The 10,820-nt window shown below is 36.0% G+C and overlaps 1 non-coding gene across 1 annotated transcript; it reads right to left on the bottom strand.

The window, feature by feature from the left end:
* Positions 1-8,322: 8,322 nt before the first annotated feature.
* Positions 8,323-8,430, bottom strand: LOC148549771 (small nucleolar RNA R71). Its single transcript, XR_015898320.1, has one exon. It is a non-coding gene; the product is annotated as a small nucleolar RNA R71 (small nucleolar RNA).
* Positions 8,431-10,820: the final 2,390 nt, after the last annotated feature.

The raw sequence follows: 10,820 nt of genomic DNA, 5'->3' as shown, positions 1-10,820 counted from the left end.
TATTATAAACCAAAAGAAGTAAAGGCTGCAATTGTTACCTGTGGAGGCCTCTGTCCTGGTCTTAATGATGTCATTAGACAGGTTAGCTTGTGATCAATTTAGTCACTGTACTACTGTAGCTTAATTCCAGGGTTTATGCATTTTCTATATTCTTGTGCCACAAACATTCTCTGAATATGTTTGATGTTTTAATACTACTGTTTTGCAATTAAGGTCTGGATTTTTTTTTACCCAAACAGCAAATATGCCAGTCACTTCATACTTTGTGGTCAGCTCCGTTCTGCATTACCATTGCCATGGTTCTTCTTTATCAACAACTAGGTGTTGCTTCCTTTTTGGGCACTTTGATACTAGTCCTTATGTTTCCATTACAGGTACAGGAGTTCACCTGGTTTCTCTAGTTTGTTTTACCCCTACACTGCTTTGAATCTATTAGTTAAAATACACTCTTATCTTATTACAGTATACTGCTTCTGTTCCTCTCTGCATATCTTTTATTCTCTAGTTTCTTTGCATTAATGTACTGAGGTGGTAATGGATATAACTTTATTTTTTAAGAAATTCATTCATAAGCTAATAGTTTGGATTGTTAACCATACTAAAAAACTTGAATTAATTTTATAAGATTCCCTGAACTTAATGTTGCATTTTGTGGGAGCAGACATTTATCATCAGTAAAATGCAGAAGTTGTCTAAGGAAGGATTACAACGTACAGACAAGAGAATTGGCCTTATGAATGAAGTTTTGGCAGCTATGGACACTGTAAAGTATGTTCTTTTGAACTTTATAGTAATTTTTTTAAAAATTTAGTTAAATATCAAGTTCTAACCATTCTATTGTTGGCTTTTTTGACATGGCTTAGATGTTATGCATGGGAAAGTAATTTTCGGTCTATCTTGATTAATTTCTTTTGCATGCAAACAAGAATCACATGATGATGTGTAGTGCAGTGCCTTTGATTTTGACTGTTGCTGGATTATTTATGATTATGAATTTTTTTCTTATCTTTTTTGTTGAATTTCTTGCTACTTCTTTGGTGATCTTCTATGAATTTGTTTGTAAAATTTTGCATCATGGGTTAGGTTGGCTTATAGTTCTATGACCTCATGTATGGACAAAAAATTTCCCATTTTTCTATTGATTTGTGTTGCTTTTTTGTAATCTGCAGAACTGATGAGGTATTCAACACTCAATTGATGGTTTCTCAATAAATTTGCCAAAAATAGGTCAAGCATTTTTCTCCATATTTTAGCTTGAAACAAAGAGGTTGTTATGGCTTATTGGCATTACATTCGTAGTGTGTAAATTAAGTTATTAGTTTTGTTATGGAATTGTAATTTTTTTAATTATAATTATAGCATGTAAATAATTATGTAGATCAATAAAAAAATCAATTTTTTATACTTTCTTATTTTCTCCCTTCAAAAGCATGGATGTATGTCTCCTATTGGCACAATTTTGTTACTATTTTAAAAGAAATTTGTGATGATGTTTTGCGATAGTATTGCAACTAATTGACTACATATTATTTCCTAGCAAATTAGCGACTAATTCATAACTCTACTTTATCATTTCAAATAGCTTTGATTTAGCGACAAAATTCTTACAAATTTGATTAAGGATTTTCAAAGATTAGCTATAAATTTGTTATAAAATGTGACAGATTTGCGACCACATTAGCGGACAACTTGCGACGAGTTGAGTTCGGAAAAATTTCTCGCTAATTAGCGTCAACTAATCTTTTTATTTTGTCTACGAAGTTAGCTTGCATTTAGCGATGAATCTGCTATAGTAGAGTTTGTCGCTAATTAGCGACTACCGTTTAGTCCATTTCTTCTACGGAGTTAGCTTTTATTTTAGTGATTGATTTGCGACTATTTATTCGGTAGCTAAAAAACTTTCCGATGAATTAGCGACTGTTATGTTTGCGTCACTGATCTGCGACTTGTAATTAGCGAGGAACCCATTAGTTGCTAATCGGTAGCTAATCCGCCACAAATTATATTTTGCGTCAGATTAGCGATAATTTTACGACTCTTTTTGTAGTAGCTAATCGGCCAAATTCTTGTAGTGTATATAGGTTAGGTGGGAAGCTTAGGTTAATCAAAGATTCAAATTCTAGTCCACCTGACCAAATATAACCTCACTTTTAACCCCATTACAACCCATGGATAAGTCATCATGATATTTGTATGCATGCATGAAATAATTGTTGATTGTTAGATGAAAAACAAATCCTAGAAAGCATGATTAGAGGAGAATTGAGTGAATCAACTCTAAACACTTGAGTGACTAGAGCGGATACACATCCGGTGAGGGTTCGATTGCTCAATTATATGTTTTCACCATGATCATATCTTTTCTTGCAAGTTTGTAAAATCTTTAATAACTCAATTCAATTGTGGTTTGACTTGGTTGTTAATACCTTTAGCCCTTATGCTTATATGTGCTTTCTTGGAATTTGATTTGTTTTGATTGAGTAGTTGCATTCATTTAGATAGTTACATTTAGATAGGTTGCATGTAGTTTATTTGTATTGAATAAATGTTGATACCCTTGTCTCTTTCTTAGTTTAGCATGAGGACATGCTTGGTTTAAGTGTGGGGAGATTTGATAAACTCCAATTTGGTGGTTTATCTTGTGCTTAATTTAGGAGATGTTATCAACTTTTTTCACATTTATTTGATGAAATAGCATGGTTTTGTAATTCTCCCGTAATTTGTGTTTAAGTGTGAAAACATACTTTTTAGGCTTTTAATTTGCTAATTTTAATTCACCTTTGATTCCACTAGATGCCTTGATATGTTTGTTAGTGAATTCAGGCTGAAAAGGCTAGGAATGGATCAAAGGAGTGAAGAGAAAATCATGCAAAGTGGAGAATTCATGAAAAATTAAGGATTTGGAGTGCATTCATCGACGCGCACGCGTACCAGATGCGCACGTGTGAATATGAAGTCGCATGGTGACGTGTACGCGTGACATGACGCGTACGCGTGGACAGTAAAATGCCAAGCGACGCGTACGCGTGACCCATGCGTACGCGTCGCTGCTCGCACGTGACCTCATTAAAGTGGAAATGCTTTGGGCGATTTCTGAGCTTTCCAGGCCAAAATCTAACTCATTCCAGAGGCTATTACATGCAGAATTCAAGAGAAGTCAAAGGGGGGAAGCACATAGGTAGTTTTCACCATGCTTTAGTTAGTTTCTAGAGAGAGAAGCTCTCTCTTCTCTCTAGAATTAGGTTAGATGTAGATTAGGATTTCTTAGATCTAGGTTTAATTCATGCTTTGATTTACCTTTCCTTTCTAATTTCTTGTTCCTTTACCTTTGCTTTCTTAGTTTAGTATTTTACTCTTTGTATTTGTTTACTTTGTTGTTGATGCACTCTTGTTTCTTCTATTTTTCTTTAATACAATTTATGTTTGATTTCTTTTATTGTTTAATTGCTTTGTTGTTGTTAATTTCTTGCAATTGGTAGTTGTAGATTTATATTTCTTGCAATTTTATCTTACTTTCATTTTATGCCTTCCAAGTGTTTGATAAAATGCTTGGAAGGATGTTAGAGTAGATTTTTGTATTCTTGGCTTGGGATGGTAACTTAGGTGAAATTAATTTGCTAATGTCCAAGTGATTGATAATTGGTGTCCATTGACACTAGCTTTCACTAAGTCTATTAGTGAGGTGGCTAGGACTAATGGATTAGGATTGATGTAGCTCATTTGACTTTCCTCTACTCATTAGCGGATAACTTAATGGGATTAATCCTTGCAATTATCTTATCGTGGTTAGTAACAAGGATAAACATCCTTAACCATCAACCCTTGCCAAGACCTTTTTACATTTGAGTTTCATTTACTTTCTTGTCATTTAAGTTTCTTGTTTCTTATTCCAAAACCCCAAAATATACTTTGCCATAACCAATAATTTGAGTACACTTCCCTGCAATTCCTTGAGAGACGACCCGAGGTTTGAATACTTCGGTTATTTTTATTGGGGTTTGTACTTGTGACAAACAAATTTTTTATTGAGGATTGTTTGTTGGTTTAGAACTACACTTGCAATGAGAATTTATTTGTGAAATTCTATACCAACAAAAATCCCTTCATCAAGCAACTCCGACTCTCAACTCTATTCCTATCCTTATTTCAACTTAACATCCAAATGTTTGATATAACAAGTACTTATACAAAGTTCCAAGCATAAACCTTCTGATTCCGCCTGACTAAGACCTGCAAGACAACTGATGAGCGGATAATTTATACGCTTTTTGGCATTCTTTTTAGTATGTTTTTACTAGGATCTAGTTACTCTTAGGGATGTTTTTATTAGTTTTTATGTTAAATTCACATTTCTGGACTTTACTCTGAGTTTGTGTGTTTTTCTGTGATTTCAGGTATTTTCTGGCTGAAATTGAGGGACTTGAGCAAAAATCAGATTCAGAGGTTGAAGAAGGACTGCTGATGCTGTTGGATTCTGACCTCCCTGCACTCAAAGTGGATTTTCTGGAGCTACAGAACTCAACATGGTGCGCTTCCAATTATGTTGGAAATTAGACATCCAGAGCTTTCCAGCAATATATAATAGTCCATACTTTGGCCGAGTTTAGACGACGCAAAAGGGCGTTGAACGCCAGTTCTACGCTGCAGTCTGGAGTTAAACGCCAGAAACACGTCACGAAACAGAGTTGAACGCCCAAAACACGTTACAACTTGGCGTTCAACTCCAAAAGAAGCCTCTGCACGTGTAAACTTCAAGCTCAGCCCAAGAACACACCAAGTGGGCCCCGGAAGTGGATTTATGCATCAATTACTTACTTCTGTAAACCCTAGTAACTAGTTTAGTATAAATAGGACTTTTTACTATTGTATTTATATCTTCGGATCATCTTGGGATGTCTAGTTCTTAGATCATAGGGGCTGGCCATTCGGCCATGCCTGAACCTTTCACTTATGTATTTTTCAACGGTAGAGTTTCTGCACTCCACAGATTAAGGTGTGGAGCTCTGCTGTTCCTCATGATTTAATGCAAAGTACTACTGTTTTATATTCAATTCAACTTATTTCGCTTCTAAGATATCCATTCGCACTCAAGAACATGATGAATGTGATGATTATGTGACGCTCATCATCATTCTCACTTATGAACGCGTGCCTGACAAACACTTCCGTTCTACATGCAAACAAGCTAGAATGAGTATCTATTAGATATCTAATACAGAGGACCGAGTCCGAGATATTAGAATCTTCGTGGTATAAGTTAGAACCCATGGATGGCCATTCCTGAGATCCAAAAAGTTTAAACCTTGTCTGTGGTATTCCGAGTAGGATCTGGGAAGGGATGGCTGTGACGAACTTCAAACTCGCGAGTGCTGGGCGTACTGACAGATGCAAAAGGAGGGTGAATCCTATTCCAGTATGATCGAGAACCTCCAGATGATCAGCCGTGCCGTGACAGAGCATTTGGACATTTTTCACAGAGAGGATGGGATGTAGCCATTGACAACAGTGATGCCCTTACAGAAAGCTTGCCATGGAAAGGAGTAAGACTGATTGGATGAAGACAGCAGGAAGGCAGAGGTTCAGAGGAACGAAAGCATCTCTATACGCTTATCTGAAATTCTCACCAATGAATTACATAAGTATTTCTATCTTTATTTTCTGTTTATTTATTATTATTATTCGAAAACTCCATAACCATTTGATATCCGACTGACTGAGATTTACAAGATGACCATAGCTTGCTTCATACCAACAATCTCCGTGGGATCGACCCTTACTCACGTAAGGTTTTATTACTTGGACGACCCAGTGCACTTGCTGGTTAGTTGTATCGAAGTTGTGACAAATTATGAATTAAGATTAGTGCACCAAGTTTTTGGAGCCATTACCAGGGATCACAATTTCGTGCACCAAGTTTTTGGCGCCGTTGCCGGGGATTGTTCGAGTTTGGACAACTAACGGTTCATCATGTCGCTCAGATTGGGTAACTTTCTTCTTATTTTATTTTCAAAAAGTTTTCAAAAATTTTTCAAAAATTTCTTCTTCTTTTTCGTTTTTCCCAATTAATATTCGAAAAAAAAAATTAAAAATATATTTTTCTTCAGAATTTTTAAGAATGAATTCTAGTGTTTCATGAAGCATGTAGAAGCCTGGCTGGCTGTAGAGCCACGTCTAAATTCATTTGGACTGAGGCTCCCAAGTCATCATTACAAGAGCAAGCAAGTTGTTGCTAATAAAATTTGTTGTTGTATGACTGATTTGTATCTTCTAAAGCTTGGCTGGCTATTAAGCCATGTCTAACCCTCAGATTGGAGCTTTAGACTAAAGAGCACAAGATTCCTGGAATTCATATTAAAAATTTTTTGAAATCCTTATTTTCTTTTTCAAATAATTTTCGAAAAATACAAAAAAATTTTATAAAACCATAAAAATCAAAAATATTTTGTGTTTCTTGTTTGAGTCTTGAGTCAATTTTTAAGTTTGGTATCAATTGCATTTTTTCTAATTTTTTTTTGCATTTTTCGAAAATTCATGCGTTCATAGTGTTCTTCATGATCTTCAAGTTGTTCTTGGCCAGTCTTCTTGTTTGATCTTCATATTTTCTTGTTTTGTGTCTTTTCTTGTTTTTCATATGCATTCTTGCATTCATAGTGTCTATACATGAAAAATTTCTAAGTTTGGTGTCTTGCATGTTTTCTTTTCTTGAAAATTTTTCAAAAAAAATAAGTTCTTGATGTTCATCTTGACATTCAAAGTGTTCTTAGTGTTCATCTTGATATTCATGGTGTTCTTGCATGCATCACATGTTTAGATCCAAAATTTTCATGCATTGCATCGTTTTCATGTTTTTCTCTTTCATCATTAAAAATTCAAAATTCAAAAAAATATCTTTCCCTTTTTCACTCATAAATTTCGAAAATTTGGATTGACTTTTTCAAAAATTTTTAAAATCTAGTTGTTTTTATGAGTCAAATCAAATTTTCAATTTAAAAATCTTATCTTTTTCAAAATCTTTTTCAAAAATAAAATCTTTTTCATTTCTCTTATTTATTTTCGAAAATTTTAAAAATATTTTTCAAAAATATTTTTCTTAATTTTATTTCATAATTTTCGAAAATATCATCAAAAATTAATGTTTTGATTCAAAAATTTCAAGTTTGTTACTTGCTTGTTAAGAAAGATTCAAACTTTAAGTTCTAGAATCATATCTTGTGATTACTTGTGAGTCAAGTCATTAATTTTGATTTTTAAAATCAAATCTTTTTCAAAACTAATTTCAATCATATCTTTTCAAAAATATCTTTTTATCCTATCTTTTTCAAATATCTTTTCTAACTTCTTATCTTTTCAAAATTGAATTTCAAATCTTTTTCAACTAACTAATTGATTTTTTGTTTGTTTCTTATCTTTTTCAAAACTACCTAACTAACTATCCCTCTCTAATTTTTGAAAATACCTCCCTCTTTTTCAAAAATTCTTTTTAATTAATTAATTGTTTCAATTTTTAATTTTAATTTTAATTTTATCTTAATTTTCGAAAATCATTAACACTTTTTCAAAATTAATTTTCGAAATTCCCTCTCCCTCATCTTCTTCTATTTATTTATTTATTTATTTACTAACACTTCTCTTCATCTCATATCTTTGCTCCCCTCACCCTTGTGTTTGGATTCTCCTCCCTTCTCTTTCTTTACATTACATTCTTTTCTTCTTCTACTCACACAAAAGAATCTCTATACTGTGACATAGAGGATTCCATATTTTCTTTGTTATTCCCTTCTTTTTCATATGAGCAGGAGCAAGGACAAGAACATTCTTGTTGAAGCAGATCCTGAACCTGAAAGGACTCTGAAAAGAAAACTAAGAGAAGCTAAAATACAACAATCCAGAGACAACCTTACAGGAATTTTCGAATAGAAAGAGGAGATGGCAGCCGAAAATAATAATAATGCAAGGAGGATGCTTGGTGACTTTACTGCACCTAATTCCAATTTACATGGAAGAAGCATCTCCATTCCTGCCATTGGAGTAAACAATTTTGAGCTGAAACCTCAATTAGTTTCTCTGATGCAGCAGAACTGCAAATTTCATGGACTTCCATCTGAAGATCCTTTTCAATTTTTAACTGAATTCTTGCAGATCTGTGATACTGTTAAGACCAATAGGGTAGATCCTGAAGTCTACAGGCTCATGCTTTTCCCGTTTGCTGTAAGAGACAGAGCTAGAATATGGTTGGACTCTCAACCTAAGGATAGCCTGAACTCTTGGGATAAGCTGGTCAAGGCTTTCTTAGCCAAGTTCTTTCCTCCTCAAAAGCTGAGTAAGCTTAGAGTGGATGTTCAAACCTTCAGACAGAAAGAAGGCGAATCCCTCTATGAAGCTTGGGAGAGATATAAGCAACTGACCAAAAAGTGTCCTTCTGACATGCTTTCAGAATGGACCATCCTGGATATATTCTATGATGGTCTGTCTGAATTAGCTAAGATGTCATTGGATACTTCTGCAGGTGGATCCATTCACCTAAAGAAAACGCCTGCAGAAGCTCAAGAACTCATTGACATGGTTGCTAATAACCAGTTCATGTACACTTCTGAGAGGAATCCTGTGAGTAATGGGACGCCTCAGAAGAAGGGAGTTCTTGAAATTGACACTCTAAATGCTATATTGGCTCAGAATAAAATATTGACTCAGCAAGTCAATATGATTTCTTAGAGTCTGAATAGAATGCAAGCTACATCCAACAGTACTCAAGAGGCATCTTCTGAAGAAGAAGCTTATGATCCTGAGAACCCTGCAACAGCAGAGGTGAATTACATGGGTGAACCATATGGAAACACCTATAATCCCTCATGGAGAAATCACCCAAATCTCTCATGGAAGGATCAACAAAAGCCTCAACAAGGCTTTAATAATGGTGGAAGAAACAGGTTTAACAATAGTAAACCTTTTCCATCATCCACTCAGCAACAGACAGAGAATTCTGAGCAGAATCCATCTAGCTTAGCAAATTTAGTCTCTGATTTATCTAAGGCCACTCTGAGTTTCATGAATGAAACAAGGTCCTCCATTAGAAATTTGGAGGCACAAGTGGGCCAGCTGAGTAAAAGGATCACTGAAATCCCTCCTAGTACTCTCCCAAGCAATACAGAAGAAAATCCAAAAGGAGAGTGCAAGGCCATTGATATAACCATCATGGCCGAATCCAAGGAGGAAGGGGAGGACATGAATCCCAAGGAGGAAGACCTCCTGGGACGTCCAGTGATTAATAAGGAGTTCCCCTCTGAGGAACCAAAGGAATCTGAGACTCATCTAGAGACCATGGAGATTCCATTGAACCTCCTTATGCCATTCATGAGCTCTGATGAGTATTCCTCTTCTGAAGAGAATGAGGATGTTACTAAAGAGCAAGTTGCCAAGTTCCTTGGTGCAATCATGCAGCTGAATGCCAATTTATTTGGTAATGAGACTTGGGGAGATGAACCTCCCCTGTTCACCAATGAACTAAATGCATTGGATCAACTGAGATTGCCTCAGAAGAAACATGATCCTGGAAAGTTCCTAATACCCTGTACCATAGGCACCATGACCTTTGAGAAGGCTCTATGTGACCTTAGGTCAGGGATAAACCTCATGCCACTCTCTGTAATGGAGAAACTAGGAATCTTTGAGGTACAAGCTGCTAAAATCTCATTAGAGATGACAGACAATTCTAGAAAACAGGCTTATGGACAAGTAGAGGACATATTAGTAAAGGTTGAAGGCCTTTACATCCCTGCTGATTTCATAATCCTAGATACTGGGAAGGATGAGGATGAATCCATCATCCTTGGAAGAACCTTCCTAGCCACAGCAAGAGTTGTGATTGATATTGACAGAGGTGAACTAGTCCTTCAATTGAATGAGGACTGCTTTGTGTTTAAAACTCAAGGTCATCCTTCTGTAAACATGGAAAAGAGGCACAGTAAGCTTCTCTCAGTACAGAGTCAACTAAAGCCCCCACAGTCAAATTCTAAGTTTGGTGTTGAACTCCCATATCTAAACTCTAAGTTTGGTGTTGGGAGTCTATAAAATTGACCTGATCACCTGTGTGGCTCCATGAGAGCCCACTGTCAAGCTATTGACATTAAAGAAGCGCTTGTTGGGAGGCAACCCAATTTTTATTTATCTAATTTTATTTTTATTTTATTGTTCCTTCATGTTTTATTAGGTTCATGATCATGTGGAGTCACAAAATAAATAGAAAAATCAAAAACAGAATCAAAAACAGCAGAAGAAAAATCACACCCTGGAGGAAGGGCTTACTGGCGTTTAAACGCCAGTAAAGAGCATCTCGCTGGCGTTCAACGCCAGAACAGAGCATGGATCTGGCGTTGAACGCCCAAAACAAGCAGCATCCTGGCGTTCAGACGCCAGGAATGCACATTGAGGAAGGCTGGCGCTGAACGCCCAGAACAAGCATCAATTCGGTGTTTAAACGCCAGAATTTCATGCAAAGGCATTTTACATGCCTAATTGGTGCAGGGATGTAAATCCTTGACACCTCAGGATCTGTGGACCCCACAGAATCATCTCAGCATCTGTGGACCCCACAGGATCCCCACCTACCTCCACTCATACTCTTTCCTCTTCTCAAAGTTCATCCTCTCTTCCCAATAAACACCTTTCCCCAAAACCCTTCACCAATCACATCAAGCTCTCTTCCCTACTACCCTTTCACCACTCACATCCATCCACTCTTCCCCATAAACCCATCTCATAAACCCCACCTACCTTCAAAATTCAAAATCACTTTCCCACCCAAACCCACCCTAAATGGCCGA

The sequence above is a fragment of the Arachis ipaensis genome, chromosome B8, assembly GCF_059453495.1.
Source record: "Arachis ipaensis isolate K30076 ecotype BB chromosome B8, ASM5945349v1, whole genome shotgun sequence".
NCBI lineage: Eukaryota > Viridiplantae > Streptophyta > Magnoliopsida > Fabales > Fabaceae > Arachis > Arachis ipaensis.
This window is presented reverse-complemented; position numbering and strand designations above follow the sequence as displayed.